The sequence below is a fragment of the Ictidomys tridecemlineatus genome, chromosome 14, assembly GCF_052094955.1.
Source record: "Ictidomys tridecemlineatus isolate mIctTri1 chromosome 14, mIctTri1.hap1, whole genome shotgun sequence".
NCBI lineage: Eukaryota > Metazoa > Chordata > Mammalia > Rodentia > Sciuridae > Ictidomys > Ictidomys tridecemlineatus.
Genome location: NC_135490.1, coordinates 45,177,608 through 45,200,222, shown reverse-complemented (window position 1 = coordinate 45,200,222; position 22,615 = coordinate 45,177,608). Strand labels below are relative to the sequence as shown.

Here is a 22,615-nt window from a genome sequence, read left to right as displayed (position 1 = left end):
CTGCCTTGTATCTGATATCAGAGGAGAAGCTTTCAGTTTTTGTCATTGATTATGATGTTACTTGTGGGTTTTTCAAAAGTTGCCAGTGGAGGCAGAAGTGGTGTCTCCAGCTACTGCTACTTTTAAAATCTAGGATTGGATGGGTTATGATAGAACTGGAAGGCGCTATATCTGTGAAACTATTGATCCTGAATTTAGCTGAAATTACTGGAATAAACTTCTACTTTAGAGGCAAAATGCTGCTGCTAGTTGGAAAAGGCTGACAAAAGGAACAGTATATGCGAACAAAAAAAATCTCTTCTTCCTTCCAACTGTCAATAATTTGGTGACAAAAACATAGGAAACATAATCTTCAGTATTTTTGTCTCATGATCTATAGAGTATAGAAGGATGAATTTGGAATCTGCTTTGCTCTCTATTCTAGTGCTTATAACTAATTTTATGTATTTTATATATTATTTTTTTCCTTGAGATTCCTTGGGATCCTAGCTAATTTGTATTTTTTATCAATCAAAAGTGAACAATATTTTCTTTCTTTTTTTTTGTAGAGTAGAAGAAATGGAGTGTGCAAGGTTTGGTATAAAAATATTTCCTGTACTCTATTTCTTTCTTAAGTAATTTTAATCAGAAGCTGGGATGGGAAAGGAGGGCTTGCATGGGTTCAACAGCTTTCCAGAATATGACATAAGTAACTCTCCTTTGAGGGTAGACTGAAGTGTTCAATGCATTAATGAACTCTTGGAGTGGAATTACACAAGATGTGAATACAATGAGTCAAGGATGATTGAGACCCATTTTAGAAGCTGCCTACAAGAGAAGGAATGTAAAACTGATTATTAAAATGAAATATTAAATTAATGCCAATGTGATGTTTGAGGTCATTGGATTTTCTGGGATCACTTGGGTTGTCAGTAATTAATAGTATTTTGAAATTAAATTTAATTATTGTTTTGACTCATTCATTACCATTGGGTGGCCAGCACCTCACCAGGGAACTCTTGCCTGCTCAGAGGAATAAAACCTCTGAAGAAGTTAAAATCTAAAATAATTAGTAAAGAACAAAAGACAGAGTCAGAATTAAAGTTTTAAAGGATGGAACACCTGATAGGTTCAGCCCACACAGGAGCTGGAGCTGGAAAACTAAAAAAATGGCTCCTGTGGCTTATTTAAGACAGTACATCAAAGGCAGGGATATGATTTTAGGGGCAGAGTCTTGCTTAGTGGTGTCTGGCAGTCAGCATATTGATTGGCATCTTGGCAGGTCATACCCATCTCTGAGAGGCTGTGGGCTGCAGCAGATCACCCCATCTCCCATGCTGTGTGGGACCTGGGGCAGGGCTGAATAGGACTTACAATGTAGCTGGGTGGCCTTGTCCAGAGGAAATTTTCACTGGACATTCCCAGACACAAGATTCCCCTATTCACTAGGCTGTGGTGCCAGTGTAGTCCACACATAGCCCATGGATGGCTCTCAACAATTCAGGTTGAATAAATCTACCTGAAAAGTTTATATAACCCTACTATAACTTACATTTACACAGGGGCCTTGAATACGTTAATAAGTTTAAAATGAGCTTTAAATATACTAATTTTTTATTATACTTAATATTGCTTTATTTTATAACTTCATAATTCTTTTATAAAGTTTTTTTTCTTCATGTTTTTAGTATTCAGAGGGTTTATCCTGGGAGTCATTTGCTGTCACTATTGTTCAGTTGCTTGGAGTTACTATTGGATTGGATTATGATAATAGTGTGCACTGCTATTGCTCAGGAGAAACATGCACAATGACACCAAAAGCAGTGTAAGATAATGTTCTTTGTTATATGTCTTTTTAGTATTATATTCGTATTAATCAAATTAAAGTGATTTGCAATGATGGAACACTACCCAAAATGACTTTAGAATTAAATTTCTTTTCAAATGTGAATAGAACACTTACCAAAATAGGCCATGTGCTGTCAGCATTCTCTATGCCTGGGGATACTCTTTGTCTTTCCTGTTTGCTGGAATCTGGATTGTACTTTTTTCTTGTGACCAGTTCAAGAACACCCTGTATAATCAAACAATGTAAATTTTGAAATTTTAGTTATTGTGAAAGATCCATATACTGAAAACTATAATACATTGGTGAAAGAACTAGAAGAAGACACAAATAAATGGAAACACAGTCATTGCTCATTAAAATTCTCATTAAAATATCTTCAATATCCAAGCAGTCTACAGATTTAATTCAATCCATATTAAAATTCCAATGACATTTTGTTTTTTATTTGTGGCTGAGTAGTATTTTCATATACATATGACATAGTTTCTTAATTTATGTATCCATTAAACATAAGTTGATTCTGGATATTCTTGGCTATTATGAATAAATGCTGCAATAAACATGTGAGTGAAGATATCTCTTCAGCAAACTAATTTCATTTCCTTTGGATATATACCCAGTAGTGGGATTTCTGTGTCATATGGTAGTTCTATTTTTAATTTTGGCGGGAACCTCCAGACTATTTACAATAATGGTTACTCTAGTTTTAGTTTTCACCAACATAGTACAACAGTACATCCAACCCAACATTCTCATTTGTACTGTTTGCCCTTTGTGTTTTCTTCTTGATATTTATTTTATTATTATTTTGATTGAGACATAGTGCTTGTACAAATTTATGAGGTACATTATGATGTTTTGCCTATATTGGGCATTGTTCAACTTTGAGTAATTGACATATTCATCATCTTAGACTTTTATTGTTTATTAATGGTGAATGCATTCAAAATCCTCTCTTCTAAGTGTTTTGAGATATATTAATCCATTGTTTCTCATTATATTCACCTTTCCATGCCAGAGAGGATCATAACTTATTCTTTCTATCAAACAGTAAAATTGTATTCATTAATGAGCCTTTTACTATCTCCCCTTTCCTCTATTCTTCCAGCGTCTGGTAACCACTGTTCTACTCTGAACTTCTATGACATATTTTTTTTTGTATTCTAGTAATAAATAAGATGATGTGATGTTTGTCTTTCTATGCCTCACTCATTTAACATAATGTCCTATATTGTAAATGAATTTCATGCTTTCTATAGCTGAATAATATTCCAATGCAAAAATATGCTATATTTTCTTTACCACTTCATCTATTGATTAATGTTCAGGTTGATTCTATATCTTGGGCAGTGGAGAATAGTGATTTAATAAACATGGGAGTACAGGTATTATTATTATTGCTATCATTATTATTATTTTTATTGGTACATTATGGTCATACATAGTAGTGGGATTCATTATGCCCTATTCATATGTATACATGCACATGACATAATTTGATCCATCTCAACCTAGTATCTTTCCTTTCACTTCCCATAATCCACTTACTCTAGTGATCTTTCTTTTTGTTTTTTAAATACATGATGGTAGAATGCATTTATGCATTATATCATACATAGATGTGATATAATTTCTTATTTTTATGAGTATACATGTTGCAGAATCATATTGGTCATGTACTCACATATACACATAAAGTAATAATGTCTGTTTCGTTTTACTCTCTTTAGTATCCCCACATTCTCTCCTCTCCTGCTCCTATCACTTCCCTCTACCTAATCTGAGGTAATGCTATTCTTACCCAGTGCCCCCCACCGTATTGTGAATTAGCATCCACATATTAGAGAAAACATTTGGCCTTTGGTTTTGTGGGACTGGCTTATTAGCATGATATTCTCCAACTCCTATCATTTACTGGCAAATTCCATAATTTCACGCTTCTTTAGAGCTGAGTAATATTCTGTTGTGTACATATACCACTTTTTCTTTATACATTCATCTATTGAGGGACACATAGGTTGGTTCCATAGTTTAATTATTGTGAATTGAGCTGGTATAAACATTGATGTGGCTGTAGTATGCTGATTTTAAGTCCTTTGGGTATAAACCAAGGAGTGGGATAGCTGGGTCAAATGGTGGTTCCATTCCCAGTTTCGTGAGGAATCTTCATAGTGCTTTCCATATTGGCTGCAACAATTTGCAGTCCCACCAGCAGTGTATGAGTGTACCCTTTTCCTCACATCTTTGCCAACATTTATTATTGCCTGTATTCTTGATGATTGCCGTTCTCACAAGAGTGAGATGAAATTTTACAGTAGTTTTGATTTGCATTTCTCTAATTGCTGAAGATGTTGAACACTTTTTTTATATATCTGTTGATCAATTGTATTTCTTCTCCTGTGAAGTGTTCTGTTCAGTTTCTTAGTCCATTTATTGATTGGGTTATTTGGTTTTTGGTGTTTTTTGAGTTCTTTATATATCTAGAGATTAATGCTTTATCAGAGGTGCATGTGGTAAAGATTGTCTTGCACTCTGTAGGCTCTCTCCTCACATTTTTTTTGCTGAGAATTAATTTGAAATCTTTCCATTTATTGATTCTTGATTGTACTTCTTGTGCTTTAAAAATCTTATTAAAGAAGTCAAATCCTAGGCTGACATGGTGAAGTTTTGGCCTATTTTTTTTTCTATTATGTGCATGGTCTCTCTTCTAGTGCCTAAGTCTTTGGTCTACTTTGAGTTGATTTATGTGCAAGGTGAAAGATAGAGGCTTCATTTCATTTTTGCTACATATGGATTTCCAGTTTTGCCAGCACCATTAGTTGAATAGGCTATCTTTTCTCCAGTTAATGTTTTTGGCACCCTTGTCTATTATGAGATAAGTGTATTTATGTGGGTTTGTCTCTGTATCCTCTATTCAGTACCATTGGTCTCCAAGTCTGTTTTGGTACCAGTACCATGTCATTTTTGTTATTATAATTCTGTAGTATAGTTTAAGTTCTGGTGTTGTAATGTCTCCTGATTTACTTTTCTTGCTAAGGATTGCTTTAGCTATTCGGGGTCTCTTATTTTTCCAAAGAAATTTCATGATTGCTTTCTCTACTTTTATATGAAGTATGTCTTTGTGATTTTAATAGAAATTGCATTAAATCTGTATAACACTTTTTGTAGTATGGTCATTTTGACAACATTAATTATGCTTATTCAGGAGTAGAGGAGACCTTTCCATCTTCTGAGGTATTTTTCAATTTCTTTCTTTAGTGTTCTCTAGTTTTTTGTTGTAGAGATCTTTCATTGATTCCCAAGTATTTTTTTTAGGTCATTGTATATGATGTAGTTTTCCTCATACCTTTTCAGAGGGTTTGCCACTGCTATCCAGAAATGCCTTTGATTTATGAGTGTTGGTTTTATATTCTACTACTTTGCTGAGTTCATTTATTAGTTCTAGAAGTTTTCTGGTGGAATTTTTTTACATTGCTGGATGAACCCCACTTGATCGTGATGCACTATCTTTTTGATATGTTTTTGTATTTGATTTGCCAGAATTTTATTGATAATTTTTGCATCTATGTTCATCAGAGCTATTGGTCTGAAATTTTCTTTCTTTGATGTGTCTTTGTCTGGTTTTGGTATCAGAGTGATATTAGCCTCATAGAATGTGTTTGGAAAGGTTCCCTCCTTTTCTATTTCATGTAATACTTTGCGGAGTCTTGGTGTTAATTCTTCTTCAAAAGTCTTGTAGAACTTGGCTGAGAATCCATCTGTTTCTGGGCTTTTCTTGGTTGGTAGGTTTCTGATGGTGTTTTCTATTTCATTACTTGAAATTGATCTGTTGAAATCGTATGACCTCCTTATTCAGTTTTGGTAGGTCATCTGTCTCTTGAAATTTGTCATTGTCTTTGAGATTTTCTATTTTATTAGAGTATAAATTTTCAAAATTGTTTCTAATTATCTTCTATACTCAAGCGTTTCTGTTGTGATGTTTCCTTCTTCATCTTGTATTTTGGTAATTTGAGTTTTCTCTCCTTTTCTCTTTGTTATAATGGCCAGGGGTTCACCTATTTTATTTATTTCTTTTCAAAGAACAAACTTTTTGTTTTGTCAATTTTTTCAATTGTTTCTTTTGTTTCAATTTCATTGATTTTTAGCTCTGATTTTAATTATTTCTTGTCTTCTATTGCTTTTGGTGTTGATTTGTTCTTCTTTTTCTAGGGCTTTGAGATGAAGTGTTAGGTCAACAAGTGCCTTTTTATTCTTTTAATGAATGCACTCAGTGCAAAAACTTTCCTCTTAGTACTGCTTTCATAGTGTCCCAGAGATTTTGATATGCTGATCTTCCTTCTATTATGAACACCATGCTGATGACTTTTAACACAGTAATTTAGTTTACTTTGAGTATATACCCAGTAATGAGATTTCTGAATCTCATGGTCATTCTATTTTTTGTTTTCTAAGGAACCACAGTGTTTTCTGTAGTAGTTGTACTAATTAATGTACAATCTCACCTCTACTGGATAAGCAGTGACTCTAATTGATCTCTCGTTCTGGTGGTGCCAGGATTATCTTGTGCTTTTAGTGAAATTTACATTTGGTCTTGGGATAGAGGGAATGTATCTGAGCTACCTTTTGTTGCCAGGTTGTGGTTCTGAAAATATTAAACCCGCATCATCTTTTATTCAGTGTGAAGATATACCCAGGTACTATGCCCTTCCTCTTGTCCTATGTGTCCAAACATGTTTATCTAGCAGTTGATTTTTCTGAATTCTTCTTAGATTCTTGCATTATTTTCAGAGTTTATACTTACCAAGGAGAAGCAGAAAAAATAAGTCTATGCCATGTTTTCTCAATGATAAATCTATAACCAATTTTTATTTGAAAATTTAAAATTATGAATGCAAAAATATGCTCTTAATATTAACACTAACATTCTTATATTTACAGAAACAGCAAAAATGTAATTAAATATATTAAATATTAAGGCCAAAAGTTGAAAATTCAATTGTTTGGCACTAGAAAGAGAAATAAGAAGGATGTAGTTCTTGAATTTAAAGAGTCCAAGGCCATAGGATGTTTTATTTATATTCATATGTTAAAATTTATGTATTTATATATATTTAAAGTATTTTAACATTTGTGGATTTTGGTATTTGAGTTTAGAGTACAGGGAGCCCCAGGATAAATCCCTTAAAGATATTGGGGGTCACCAACCCTGGTTCTTATTTATGACAGAAAAGAATTTTTAGAATATATATATATATATATATATATATATATACATATATATATTTAATTTTTCTCTGGTGGAATTATAAAAGTTTATTAAAGCATTAGCAATATAATTGATGTTTTTAGAAGTGTACTTATTGTTTCAACAAAGAATAAATGAATGCTCTTGAAATTTTTTTCCAGAAATGAAATATCTAAAGATATACAGCAATGATTTTTGTCATACCCATATTTTTATATTTTAGCTATGTTGCTGGTATAAAGGATTTTAGCACTTGTAGTGTGGATAATTTTAAATATTTAACCTCAAAATATGGCCTCTCATGTCTTGAGAATAATCCTTTTGATATGCCAGTTTGGGTAGAAGCACAAAGGAAAATATGTGGCAATGGAATAATAGAAGGTACTGAAGAATGTGATTGTGGCACTTCAAAGGTTAGTAGAATTTTTTTTCCAAATTTTTCTCAGTTTCTTATATTTGTGTATAATAGTAAGAAAAGACAAAAATCCTTTATCTTTTAGTAAGAAAGATTTAAAAAGGGCATTTTTGGGGGGAAGATGGAAAACTTTATATGTCATAATTTTATTTTTTGAAGAGAGAAAATAGGTTTCTTAAATAATGTTTGCCTTCAGACATTATGTAGTGTATTAGCTAAAAATTTAATGACCACAAAGACTATCTAAGCTGTTGAACAATATGCTCTTAACAACAGCAGTAAGAGAATTCTATAGGACTCCCAAAGAAAATAGACTATATCCAATGGAACAGCAAAATGTTATTTCATAATATATACAGAAAAATTGTTCTATTTTCAAATAAAATCAATAAAAATATTTTCATATTGAATCTATTATTTGTCAAAAATATAAAACTATAAACCAAAAATCATACCCAAGGATGAAAGATAATAGAGGTACATCAGCATGCTGGCAAATCAAAGCTGCCTAATGGTTGTAACCCCCTATACAAAGGAGGTCAGTGGTGAAAACCCTGTGGAGACAGCTATTCATTTTGACCACATAGAGACCATAAGGAAATGCCTTATCTCTGCTACAAAATAATACCACTTGGTATCATCTAAGAACCAGGAATAACTCTTCTTTTCAGATAAAATGTGAGCAAGAGGCTCCCACTGGTTCACACCACTGCTTCCAACACCTTCAGGTTTGATACAGGATTATTCTGCAATATTGCAGTCCATGAACCCACATTGTGGTTTGTTCTCCATAATGCAATGCTAGAGGACAGTGGCATCTTGAAACCAGAGTCACTGAAAAAGTGCATGCTGCTTTGGTACCCAGTAGTTACATCATCACTGTGGTTCTACCATCATGAAACTATACTCCCACAGTAGTATGCAATTTTCCCAGACAGGTGCTGCATCTCCTGGGTCTCCCAGGACCAAATTACCCAGGGAGCTTGAATAATTGTATATTAGAAATGAAGAAAGATCTAAAATTAATGATCTAAAATTTCTGCCTTAGGAAACTGCAAAAAGAATAGAAAGCTAAATCCAACCTAAGCAGAAAAATAGACATAAATATTACAGCAAAAATAAATAATATTGAAAATAGGCAAGCAATAGATAAAAATCAGTGAAATCTAAAGGATCATGAGGATCTATTTTGAAAACGTATATTCCAATAAATTGGAGAATTTAGAAGAAATGGACATATTTTTAGACACATATTACATACTAAGGTTGAACCAAGAAGATATAGAAAACCTTAAAAAGCCTATGACAAGCTGTGAAGTTGAAGCCATAAATGAATGGACAAATTAATCAAATAGACATTTCTAAAAATAAGAAATTCACATGGCCAATAAATATATTTAAAATGTTCAACAGTTTTGGGCTGGGTTGGAGCTCAGTGGTAGAGCAGTTGCCTAGTATGTGTGAGGCACTGGGTTCCATTGTCAACATCACATATAAATAAAAAATAAATAGATGAATAAATCTTCATTAACAACTATAAATGTGTTTTGAAAAATCTTCAACATCTTTAGCAAATAGGGAAATGTAAATCAAAACTACAATGAGATTTCAATTCATTTCTGTTAGAATGGAAATCAACAAAAATAGGAGTAATAATAAAAATTGGTGAATGTAGGAAGAAAAGAACACTTATACACTGCTGGTAAGATTGTAAATTAGTACAACCTGTATGGACATCAATATAGAGGTTTTCCAAAGAGATGGAATTGAACTACCATATGACCCAGGTGTACCACTCCTCAGCATTTATCCAAAAGAATTAGCATCATTATATCTAGTAATACATGCATATCCTTGTTATAAAAGCATAATTCACAATAACCAACTCTGGAATCAACCTTGGTGATGTTAATGAATGTATAAAGAACATGAGGTACATATGCACAGTTGAGTTTTATTCAGTCATTAAGGAGAATGAGATCATGTCATTTGCAAGAAAATGGATGATATTAAGTGAAGTAAGCCAAACTCAGAATGTCAAGTATTGTATGTTTTCTCTCATTTGTGAAGGATGAGAACAAGGAAAAGAAAAGTTAGGGGTGGGGAATCTTATGAAAATCAAAGGGAGATTAGTAGAGTGAGTAAAGTGACTAGGGGAAAGGAGGAGTAGAGGGGAAAGGGAAAACACTGGGAAATGATATTGGCCAAATTCATATTGCTATATTGGGCATATATGAAAATAACCACCAATTCCACCATTATATATAAGTATAATGCAATAATTGAAAATACTGAAGAAAACTGGCAAGAGAGAAACACCAAGTTATTTACAAAGGTAAACCCATCAGAATACCAGAAGGTTTATGAGATGTAACTCTGAAGGTCAGGAAGGCATGAAATGATGTACATAAAGACATGAAAGAAAATAACTGATAACTTAAATTACCATATTCAGCAAAGCTATCCTTCAGAATTGAAGAAATAAAATTCTTCCAAGATAGCATAGACTTAAGGAATTAATAACCACTAAAATAGTATTGAAGAAATCACTTAAAGGATTCTTACACACAGAAGAAGACATACACAATTACAAGAACATAGGAGAGAATAATGCTCACTAGAGGAGTAGATTAGAAATGAGGAATAGAAAATCATCAAATATTACATGAATTAGTACATACTTTTTAATAACAACCCTGTATGTAAATGGCTTTAATTCTCTAATTGAAAGAAACAGACTGGTGTGATGGATTTAAAAATTATATCTAACTCTTTATTACATGCAAAAAAATACACTTTTGGTTGTTCATACCTGTAACCCCAGTGGCTTTGGAGGGTGATTCAGGAGGATCATGAGTTAAAAGCCAGTGGGACCCTATCTCTAAATAAAATACCAAAATAGGGCTGGGGATTAGTGGTCAAGTGTTCTTGAATTCAATCCCTAGTATCTACTCCATATAATAGTAATAAATGCACCTCACCAAGAGAGACATACACAGACTGAAAGTGAAACAATGTAAAATGATACTCTATGCAAATGGAATCTGAAAGCAAGCAGGAGTAGCAACACTCATATCTAAGGAAGCAGACCAATATCCAGCTGGGCAAACATGTCCCAATAACTCTGTGAAGTGTCTAAGACACATGGCAAGGAGATGTATTCTCCAAAGGGCGTGGGAAGTCCCACTCCTTTGGTTGTGCTAGTTGTCCTCATGGCCTTCTCTCTTAGCCTGGCTTTCTCTGCAGCCAGCAGCTTTTCTTGGTATACAGTCTATGTTACTGGCATTTATTTATACTTGGTGTCTGCATTCAAGCTTTGGCATTACCTTCACAGCTATAGGCATTATGTTCTCATGGGAAACCCACAGGGATTTCCTGCTACACTTTGCTTGGCCTCCTAGGCCTTCCTTTGAAATCTTAGTGGAAACCTCAATGATCCCTAAGTTCAGAATTTTCCATTCCTGAAAAATAACCCCCTAAGAATGGTCCAAAGTTCTTCTTCCAGGTTGTGCATTTACTCAACCCCTGGGGATCATGACTGAAGAAGCTTCTGAATGCTGGGCAGCTGAGCACAGTGAAAAAAACTTCCTAGGCCCCCTGTGCAAGCAGGGTGCAGCCATCATTTCTTCTCAAAGGCATTTTCCCTTGTATATCCTTGAGCTTACATTAGGTATGGTCTTGTAAATTCCTGAGTTGCCCTCATCCATCTTTTTATATTGTCTCTGAGAAAGTATTTAATACGTTTTTAGTGGCCGTGGTCTCTTCAAAAACCATCATTTTCTCAGTTCCAGTTTTACATGCATTTTCAGGTCAAACTGCAAGTTCTTAATATCCTTTATTTATCCCTACTTTCTGTTCACATTTCTCACAGTAAATCTGGTTAATAGGTGCCAGCAAAATCTGCATGGATACTGTGCTGCCTTAAAATTTTCTCAACTGATTAATTAGCCCATGGACAAGATCTTTGCCAGAATATGAGGGACTTCTAGTTCAGTTCCCAGTAGAATCCTCATTTTCCTCTGAAACCTCTTGAGCACAATCCACATTACTACCTGTATTCTGGTCTTCTGAGCTTCCACCCGAATCACCTATTAAGCTCTGGTTACAAAATGCTAAGACCTCTTCAGCCTGCTTCTCCAAAGTTTCTCAAACTCCTCCCAAAAAACTGTCTCCAAATTCTTCTAAACTTTATATTCAGGTTTGTCACATCAGTGACTCTACTTATTGATAACAATTTCTTTGCAAGTTCACTTTGTGTCACTGTAACCAAAATACCTGACTAGAAAAACTCAGAAGAGGGAATGTTTGTTTAGGCTGATGACTTTAGAGATTTTTTTTATGAGGGTACTTCCATTGCACTGGTCCCAAAGTGAGGCAGAACATCATGGTGGAAGGGCATGGCAGAGGATAGCTACTCAGGACATGATAGCCAAGAAGCAGAGAGAGCATAAAGAGAAGGGGGTACATGGAAGATTAATCCTTTAGGGCACACTTCCAGTGACTCACCTCCTTTGGACACAACCCACCTGCCAGTCAGTCCGTTCAAACTAGGATGGGTTGATTAGGTTACAGCTCTTACAATAGCCTGTTAACATTTCTACACTAACACAGGTGCTTTGAGGGGGACACCTCATATTCAAACCATAACAATCAAAGAAAAAACATCTATTGAAAACAAGAAATGAAAGGAAGTGCTCATAGAGAGCTTGCTTGAATAAACCTTTACTGGCCTCAAACGGACTTAGTACATGTGTGCACAGGCAGGCACACACGCACACAAAATAGATATGAATAGATTATAACATACTGAATAAAATACAAACCATATTTCTATAGGGATAGTAAAAAATGTGAGAAAGAAGTAGAGGGAGAATTCTTTGTTAACAAGAGGAAAAGCACAGAAACATGAAACGATCAGAAAAATCACCATAATGCACAGCCCAAAATAGTAGTGAAGTAAGGTCCATCAATTGATAATAAAGTAACTGGATTACAAAACTTAGAGAATATTTGACATGTCTTCAATATATTCCCAGAGATTACTTTCTAATTATAAAGGATAAAAAGTATTGTAATAATGGAAAAATTAGTGGCTGTAATCTCATGAGGAGAATACAATCTTAACCTTTCATTGTAAGACTTGACTAACTCATGATTTTTTTAAAAAAAATATGCATTGTTGCTGATGAAAATTTTATACTAGAAGTGATGTTTCCTCTTCTATCTTCTTGTTCACTTACTTTTTATTTTTATCTCTCTCAATTTGCATTTTACAGAATAATTTAAAGTCATATTCTATCTTGTTATTGTCAATTAAGTATATATATATATAAAGGTTAATAATTCTTTACATTGATTTATGTCATGTGAAGCTCAACCTACATATTACCTGCCATGCTTAACTATATATTTCTTCTTATGAATTTCATTGTTTATTTTTAAAATCCTTTTGATCATTTAAATAGCCTCTTCTTACTCATGTGTATGATTCTATTAAATTTTTTCAATAGTTCTTTATGTTTGATGTGTATTAATTATACAGAATGAGATTATACATGTAGCATATGTGTACATACATAAAATCATAATTTGATCAATTTTACTTTACAATCCCTCTCCCATTCTTTCTTCCTCCCTATCCCTGGGTTGTTTTATCTACCCTACCAGTTTCCTAATTTAATGGAGTCCCTTTTCTTTTTTTTTCCCTTCTAAATTCCACATATGATGAAAAACATATGATACTTTTTGCTCTGAGTTTGGTTTATTTTGCATAATTAGCATTAGGGTGTTCATTGCCTGCAAATGCAAGTGTTCATTCTTTTTATGACTGAATAAATCTCCATTATGTATATATCCGACAGTTTCTTTATGCATTCATTAAGTGACATACACATAGACTGATGTTCTATAGCTTGGCTATTGTGAATTGTGCTGCTATAAACATGGATGTGTATATATCTCTAAAGTATGCTGCCTCTAATTCTTTAAATAAATACTGAGAAATGTATAAGTGGATCATATTGTGGCTTTATTTTCAATTTTTGAGGGACATGTGTATTGATTTCTACAGTGACTGTATAAATTTTACATATTGTATAAGATTTCCTTTCCCCCAATACATACTTTCCAGCATGTATTTTTGTTTGTATCCTTGTAGCTTGTCATTCAGAATAAGATGCATTTTAGTGCAGTTTTGATCTTCATTTCCATCATGTCTAAAGAAGCTCAATTTTGTTTTATAGAATTACTAGCCATTGTACATTTTTTTTAAATTGGAACATCATGCACTGATTTAATGTTTGCAAGAAGAAGAAGCTTTATAGCAGGTAAAAGAACCAACATACTGCATTGAATTGAATGTTAACCTAAGTAACTGTAATTTTACAAATTCTCCAATTTCATAACTTGCTTCTGAATACATTTTAGCCTCAGTTTTTAAATTAAATGCCTATTCATCAAAGCTTATGGAGAAACATATCTATGCAAATTTACACCCTAGAATACCAGAGTAAACTGGAGATACTATTCAAAGATAAATAAGTTCTATTCTTTTTTTTAAGTTCTTTAGGAGTTTTTAATTCAGAATCATGTCCCACTCTTTTTATTATATGGAATTATAGAGGTAGGAGGTTTTTTAAAATTTTTTTAATTCAACCCACAATGAACACTCCATTTATTTTTCACAACAACTTCAACATGACACATGTATGACTAAATCTTCCCTTTCCCCCAAATGTGCTTCTCTTTCTGTTCCTTATATTAGGGAACTGTGCATGTTGCTCCCAAGGGTCCAAGTCAGAGACCTGAGCCATTCCTGGATTTCCTCCTATGCTGTTATCCTGTATCCAATCCATATTCAAGTTCTAGTAATGTTATATAATATACAGAATCTTTTCATTTAGCTTCCATCTCCATACACAAATATTTATGGAACCATAGAGGAAAATTCAGTAGCCTTGAGGAAAGGGAAATCTTAAGCACTCTTTTTTTTGGGGGGGGTAACAGGGATTGAACTCAGGTGCATTCAACTACTGAGTCACTTCCCAAGCCCTATTTTGTATTTTTTTAATTGGTTGTTCACAACATTACAAAGCTCTAGACATATCATATTTCATACATTATATTGAAGTGGGTTATGAACTCCCAATTTTACCCCAAATGCAGATTGCAGAATCACGTCGGTTACACATCCACAATTTTACATAATGCCCTATTAGTAATTGTTGTATTCTGCTACCTTTCCTATTCCCTACTATCCCCCCTCCCCTTCCCTCCCAAATTCTCTCTCTACCCCATCTACTGTAATTCATTTCTCTCCTTGTTTATTTTCACATTCCCGTCACAACCTCTTATATGTAATTTTGTATAGCAATGAGGGTCTCCCTTCATTTCCATGCAATTTCCCTTTTCTCTCCCTTTCCCTCCCATTTCATGTCTCTGTTTAATGTTAATCTTTTCTTCCTGCTCTTCCTCCCTGCTCTGATCATAGTTGTTCTCATTATATAAAAGAAGATATTTGGTATTTGTTTTTTAGGGATTGGCTAGCTTCAATAAGCATAATCTGCTCTAGTGCCATCCATTTCCCTGCAAATTCCATGATTTTGTCATTTTTAAGTGCTGCGTCATATTCCATGGTGTATAAATGCCACATTTTTTTTTATCCATTCATCTATTGAAGGGCATCTGGTTTGGTTCCACAGTCTAGCTATTGTGAATTGTGCTGCTATGAACATAGATGTGGCAGTATCCCTGTAGCATGCTCTTTTAAGGTCTTCAGGGAATAGTCCCAGAAGGGCAATATCAGGGTCAAATGGTGGTTCCATTCCCTGCTTTCCCAGGAATCTCCATACTGCTTTCCAAATTGGCCGCAACAATTTGCAGTTCCACCAGCAATGTACAAGTGTACCCTTTTCTCCACATCCTCGCCAGCACTTGTTGTTATTTGACTTCATAGTGGCTGCCAATCTTACTGGAGTGAGATGGTATCTTAGGGTGGTTTTGATTTGCATTTCTCTGACTGCTAGAGATGGTGAGCATTTTTTCATGTACTTTTTGATTGATTGTAAATCCTCTTCTGAGAAGTGTCTGTTCAGGTCCTTGTCCCATTTGTTGATTGGGTTATTTGTTATCTTATTGTCTAATTTTTTGAGTTCTTTGTATACTCTGGATATTAGAGCTCTATCTGAAGTGTGAGGAGTAAAAATTTGTTCCCAGGATGTAGGCTCCCTATTTACCTCTCTTATTGTTTCTCTTGCTGAAAAAAAACTTTTTAGTTTAAGTAAGTCTCATTTGTTGGTTCTTGTTATTAACTCTTGTGCTATGGGTGTCCTATTAAGGAATTTGGAGCCCAACCCCACAATATGTAGATCGTAGCCAACTTTTTCTTCTATCATACACAGAGTCTCTGATTTGATATCAAGCTCCTTGATCCATTTTGAGTTAACTTTTGTGCATGGTGAGAGAAAGGGATTCAATTTCATTTTGTTGCATATGGATTTCCAGTTTTCCCAACACCATTTGTTGAAAATGCTATCCTTCCTCCATTGCATGCTTTTAGCCCCTTTATCAAATATAAGATAGTTGTAACTTTGTGGATTAGTCTCTGTGTCCTCTGTTCTATACCATTGGTCCACGCACCTGTTTTGGTACCAGTACCATGCTGTTTTTGTCCCTATTGCTGTGTGATATGGTTTGAAATCTGGTATCGCTATACCGCTTGATTCACCCTTCCTGCTTAGAATTGCTTTTGCTATTCTGGGTCTTTTATTTTTCCATATGAATTTCATGATTGCTTTCTCTATTTCTTCATGAAATGCCGTTGGGATTTTGATTGGCATTGCATTAAGCCTATAGAGAACTTTTGGTAATATCGCCATTTTGATAATGTTAGTTCTGCCTATCCATGAACATGGTATATTTTTCCATCTTCTAAGATCTTCTTCTACTTCTCTCTTTAGGGTTCTGTAGTTTTCATTTTATAAATCTTTCACCTCTTTTGTTAGGTTGATTCCCAAGTATTTTATTTTTTTTGAGGATATTGTGAATGGAGTGTTTTTCCTCATTTCTGTTTCAGAAGTTTTGTTGCTGATATACAGAAATGCCTTTGAGGCTGGTCCGAGTGCAGTGGTGTTTACAACTAATTGACCAGAAATGCCTTTGATTTATGCATGTTGATTTTATATCCTGCCAGTTTGCTGAATTCATTTATTAGTTTTAGTAGTTTCTTTGTAGACCTTTTTGGGTCTGTTAAATATATTATCATGTCATCCACAAATAGTGATAATTTAAGTTCTTCTTTTCTTATTTTTATGTCTTTAATTTCTTTCGTCTGTCTAATTGCTCTGGCCAGTGTTTCGAGAACTATGTTGAACAGAAATGGTGAGAGAGGGCATCCCTGTCTTGTTCCAGATCTTAGAGGGAATGCCTTCAATTTTTCTCCATTCAGAATGATGCTAGCCTGACGCTTAGCATAGATTGCTTTTACAATGTTGAGGTATGTTCCTGTTATCCCTAGCTTTTCTAATGTTTTGAACATAAAGGGATGCTGTACTTTGTCGAATGCTCTTTCTGCATCTATCAAGATGATCATATGGTTCTTATTTTTAAGTCTATTGATGTGGTGAATAACATTTATTGATTTCCGTATATTGAACCAGCCTTGCATCCCAGGGATGAATCCTACTTGATCATGGTGCACAATTTTTTTGATATGTTTTTGAATCCGATTCACCAGAATTTTATTGAGGATTTTTGCATCTAGGTTCATTAGAGATATTGGTCTGTAGTTTTCTTTCTTTGAGGTATCTTTGTCTGGTTTCAGAATCAGGGTGATGTTGGCCTCATAGAATAAATTTGGAAGAGCTCCCTCTTTTTCTATTTCCTGGTATAACTTGAAAAGTATTGGTATTAATTCTTCTTTAAAGGTTTTGTAAAACTCCGCTGTATATCCTTCTGGTCCTGGGCTTTTCTTGGTTGGTAGTCTTTTGATTGCTTCTTCAATTTCATTCATTGATATTGGTCTGTTCAAATTGTGTGTATCTTCCTGAAATCAGTCTGGGCAAATCATATGACTTAAGAAATTTATCGATGTCTTCACTATCTTCTATTTTATTGGAATATAGGTTTTCAAAATAATTTCTAATTGTCTTCTGTATTTCTGTAGCATCTGTTGTGATACTGCCTTTTTCATCCCGTATGTTAGTAATTTGAGTTCTCTCTCTTCTTCTCTTTGTTAGCATGGCTAAATGTCTGTTGATCTTATTTATTTTTTCGAAGAACCAAATTTTAGTTTTGTTAATTTTTTCAATAGTTTCTTTTGTTTCAATTTCATTGATTTCTGCTCTGATTTTAATTATTTCTTGCCTTCTGCTACATTTGCTGTTGTTTTGCTCTTCCTTTTCTAGGGCTTTGAGATGAAGTGTGAGCTCATTTATTTGTTGTTTTTTTCTTTTTTTGAGGAATGACCTCTAGGCGATGAATTTCCCCCTTAAAACTGATTTCATTGTGTCCCATAGATTCCGATACATTGTCTGTATTTTCATTTATCTCTAAAATTTTTTTATTTCCTCCTTTATGTCTTCTGTAACCCATTGATCATTCAGTAACATATTGTTCATTTTCCATGTGATGTAGGATTTTTCCTTCCTTCCTTTATCATTGATTTCCAGTTTCATTCCATTATGATCAGATAAAATGCATGGTATTATCTCCACCCCTTTATATTTACTGAGGGTTGCCCTATGGCATAATATATGGTCTATTTTTGAGAAGGATCCATGTGCTGCTGAGAAAAAAGTATATCCATTTGATGATGGTTGATATATTCTATATATGTCAGTGAAGTCTAGGTTATTGATTGTGATATTGAGTTCTATAGTTTCTTTATAAAATTTTTGTTTGGAGGATCTGTCCAATGGTGAGAGAGGTGTGTTGAAGTCACCCATAATTATTGTGTTGTGGTCTATTTGATTCTTGAACTTGAGGAGAATTTGTTTTATGAATGTCTCAGCACCATTATTTGGTGCATAAATACTGATAATTGTTATGTCTTGTTGGTGAATGGTTCCTTTTAACAGTATATAATGTCCTTCCTTATCCCTTTTGATTAACTTAGTCTTGAAGGCGATTTTATTTGATATGAGGATGGCCACCCCTGCTTGCTTATGAGGACCGTGTGCGTGGTATATTTTTTCCCATCCTTTCACCTTCAGCCTGTGTATGTCTTTTCCAATCAGATGTGTCTCCTGGAGGCAGCATATTGTTGGATTTGATTTTTTAATCCATGATACCAGCCTATGTCGCTTTATTGGAGAGATTAAGCCATTAACATTTAGAGTTACTATTGATATATAGTTTGTACTTCCAGCCATGTTTGATTATTTATCCTTTTTTTAAAAAAAAATTTGTTTGTTTCTCCATGATTATCTTTCCTCTCACCCTCTGTCTTTACCGAGGCACTTCCCACTGATGGTTTTGGTTATTGTTTTTCATTTCTTCCTCGTGTAGTGTTTTGCTCAAAATGCTTTGCAATGCTGGTTTTCTGGCTACAAATTATTTTAACTTTTGTTTATCATGAAAGATTTTAATTTCGTTGTCATACCTGAAGCTTAGTTTTGCTGGATACAGAATTCTTGCTTGGCATCCAATGTCTTTCAGTGTTTGAAATACATTGTTCCAAGACCTTCTTGCTTTCAGCATCTGTGATGAAAAATCCGTTGTTAACCTTATTGGTTTACCCCTGAATGTAATCTGCCTCTTTTCTCTTGTAGCTTTTAATATTTTCTCTTTGTTCTGTATATTGGATATCTTCATAACAATGTGTCTTGGCGTTGGTCTATTGTGATTTTGTGTGCTCAGTGTCCTGTATGCATCTTCAATTTGTATATCTGTTTCCTTTTTTATTTCTGGAAAGTTTTCTGTAATTATTTCATTCAGCAGTTTACTCATTCCCTTGGTTTGAATTTCTGTACCTTCTTCTATCCCAATGACTCATAAGTTTGTTTTTTTTAATGTTATCCCATAACTCTTGGATGTTTTTCTTGTGATTTTTTACCAGCCTTTCTGAGTTGGCTAGGCTCTTTTCAAGATGATATATTTTGTCTTCATTATCTGACATTCTGGCTTCTACTTGCTCCACTCTGTTAGTGATACTCTCAATTCAGTTTTTAATTTGGTTTATCGTTTCCTTTATTTCTAGAATTATTGTTTGATTATTTTTTATAATCTCTATCTCCTGCTTAACTTCTTCTTTTATCTTTTTATGTAATTCATTCTCATTGTGTTCTTTCGCTGCTTGAATTTGCTGTCTCATATCCTCTTTAAGGTTCCATTCCATCTGTCGAAGGTGTTCCTTGAGTTCTTTATATGACCATTTTTCTGATGACTCTATGTCCTCCTGAATATTTAGGCTGTCTTGCATTGTTGTACTCCTTTTCTTTCTTGCTTTTTCAAGATGCTCATGTTACTTCTTGTTCTGTTTGACTGCTGAGTTACTGTTTACTCCTATAAATTTATTTGATGCTTGGGAGAAAAGGTATTAGAAGGGAAGGAAAAACTCACTAAAGAGAATGAGAGTAAGAAGGTAGAATTCAAAGAAGGGGGAATAAGAAAATTGAAAAAAATGAAAAGACAAAAGAAGAAAAAAATAGGAAATAAAAAAAATTAAATAATAATAATAAAAAAAATTAAAATTAGAAAAAAAATTGGAAGAAATTTAAAAAAATTTAAAAACAACAAGAAAGAAAAATGAAAATGAAAGAAAAAACCCAAATAAAAAAAAAAGAAAGAAAGAAAAAACTAATAAATGCAGTCTTAGAGTTTGATTAACTTCTCTTCCAGTAGGTGGCGCTGTGCCCTCCAGGCCAAGTTTCTCATGTCAATACGCGGGAACCAATCACTGTGCAGCAGCTCCTCCTCCCAGACTGGGCGAGTTTCCAATCCTGAGTGCCTAGGGCATCCTCTTGTGTCTAGTCACTTTCCACTTTTCCTCTAGCCAGGCCCCTCTCACTGGTACCGCTCACCACAATACTGGCTACACGCCAGGTCTGATGCTCCCGGGAGCCCTGTTTTCATGAAGGACTGGGCACACTCTCCCTCTCTGCCATTCCCTCAGACCCTAAGTTTGTGGAGCTTGGGGCTGAGAATCCTCAGCGAATTTTACTTGTCCTTCGGTAGCCACGCCCCCGGTAGCTGGTGCAAGAGACCTCAGGTGTCAGCACTGGTGGGAGCAGTAGCTGGGAGTTCCACGCTGCGGGTCCCGTGCCTCGTCTGATTCCCTGGGTCTGGCTCTCGCGCTCATGGGAGAGCTGGGAGGGGCCCTTATGGGAGAGCTGGGAGGGGCCCTTAAGGTTTCCCTGATGTGTGGAGAGGGAAGGCTAGGGGATTACACACCTTTAGACACAGGTTTCAATGAAGTTATCTCCTCCGCCGCAGTCTGGTGAGGTCAGTTCTCTGCCATGGTGGTATCTCTTACAAATGGCGACAGTTCATTTCCCTTTGCCGGGTGACCAATGCAACAGGTGGGTCCTTACTGTCTCTCCCAAGCCCGTTTCAAACCTGTGGCCACTACTTATGAAGGCTCGGTAGGCATTATCTCCGTAGGATCAGAAGGGCAGACCAGTTGTTTCAGCTGGATGGATTAGTGCTGAGTCACAGCTGTTTGTCTGCGAGAAGCAGGTGAACGGGAGCTTGAATTCAGCTGATCTGGGATCAGTGTGTGTTCTGAGAGGTCCAGACCGATCGCCCCAGATCCACGTCAGCTCAGCATTGCCTAGTGATCCTGAGCAAACAGAATTTAGATTGTTTAGGACTCCCTATGCCTGCACAGCTGGAGAGGTCAGAGACTTGATCTCTCCGCGCCAGCCGCCATGTTGGAATCCCCAAGTTCTATTCTTTTCATCATCTGTGTGGTCAGGTTGCAAAGGACATACTTTTCTCTTTGCTCTTCCTAATCCACTTCTTCCTGCCTCTTCAAGAATCAGATTCTCTTTTTCAGAATCTTTAGGGGACAATCTGAAGAATTCTCCAATTCCTTTTTGCCACTTGGAAGTTGGACGTACAGAAACTGGATTTCCTCCTGCATACTTACTTTCAGCTTACCTTGATGAAAGCCATGTAGAATTAGTAGCAGAGGTGGAGGAACCAAGGACTTTTTGGGGGGCTGAAGAAGCCACCACTTTTCTGTAGGTGCCTGGGACACTGTCTGCTTTAGTTCCTACCATGATCAAATGGGAAGAGATGAGAAAAACGCAGATTCCCAGCCAAAGAGGGTTTCAGAGGACAAGGACCTTAACTTGCACTTTTAAGAAACGTTTGTTTAGTTCATTTGTCCATTTATTGAAAAATTTTCTATTTATTTAGTTAATTTGAACACTTGTTAAATTTATATATAATGCACACATATATATGCATATATACTTGTATAAATATGTATATATATTTGGTACCAAATTTTTGAGTAATTTTGATATTCTTGGTATCAATACTTTGTCAGAAGATTAGCTGCAGATATTTTTTTCTCATTCATTAGGCTATCTTCATACCGTTCTTTCCTTTTTTTGTAGATGCCTTTCAATTTGATGCCATACTATTGATTCTTGGTATTATTATTAATTATTATTATTAATATTATTATTATTTATTTGGTCCTAGGGATTGAACCCAGGGGCATTTCACCACTGAGCCACATCCATAGTGCTATTTATTCATTTATTTTGAGTGAGAGAGAGAGAGAGAGAGAGAGAGAGAAAGAGAGAGAATTTTAATATTTATTTTTTAGTTTTTGGCGGACACAACATCTTTGTTTGTATGTGGTGCTGATGATTGAACCCAGGCGTACACATGACAGGCGAACGTGCTACCACTTGAGGCACATCCCAGCCCCTATTTATTTTTTACTTTAAGACAGGGTTTCACTAAGTTGTTTAGGGCCTTGCTAAGTTTCAGAGAATGGTCTCAAACTTGTGATCCTCCTGCTTCAGCCTCCTGAGTAACTGGGATTACTCACTACTCTATCCCTCTACACAGGGATAGAAAATGTTGCAGTGAATTGATTGTTTGACAGTAAAGGCACATTAGAAACAGTAAATTAACTACCTTTAGGACCACTGATAGATAACTTTGAATCAAT

The 22,615-nt window shown here is 35.0% G+C and overlaps 1 pseudogene; it reads right to left on the bottom strand.

Moving 5' to 3' along the window:
• Positions 1-774: 774 nt before the first annotated feature.
• LOC144370511 (PCNA-associated factor pseudogene) lies at positions 775-21,707 on the bottom strand (annotated as a pseudogene).
• Between the last annotated feature and the right edge of the window lie 908 nt (positions 21,708-22,615).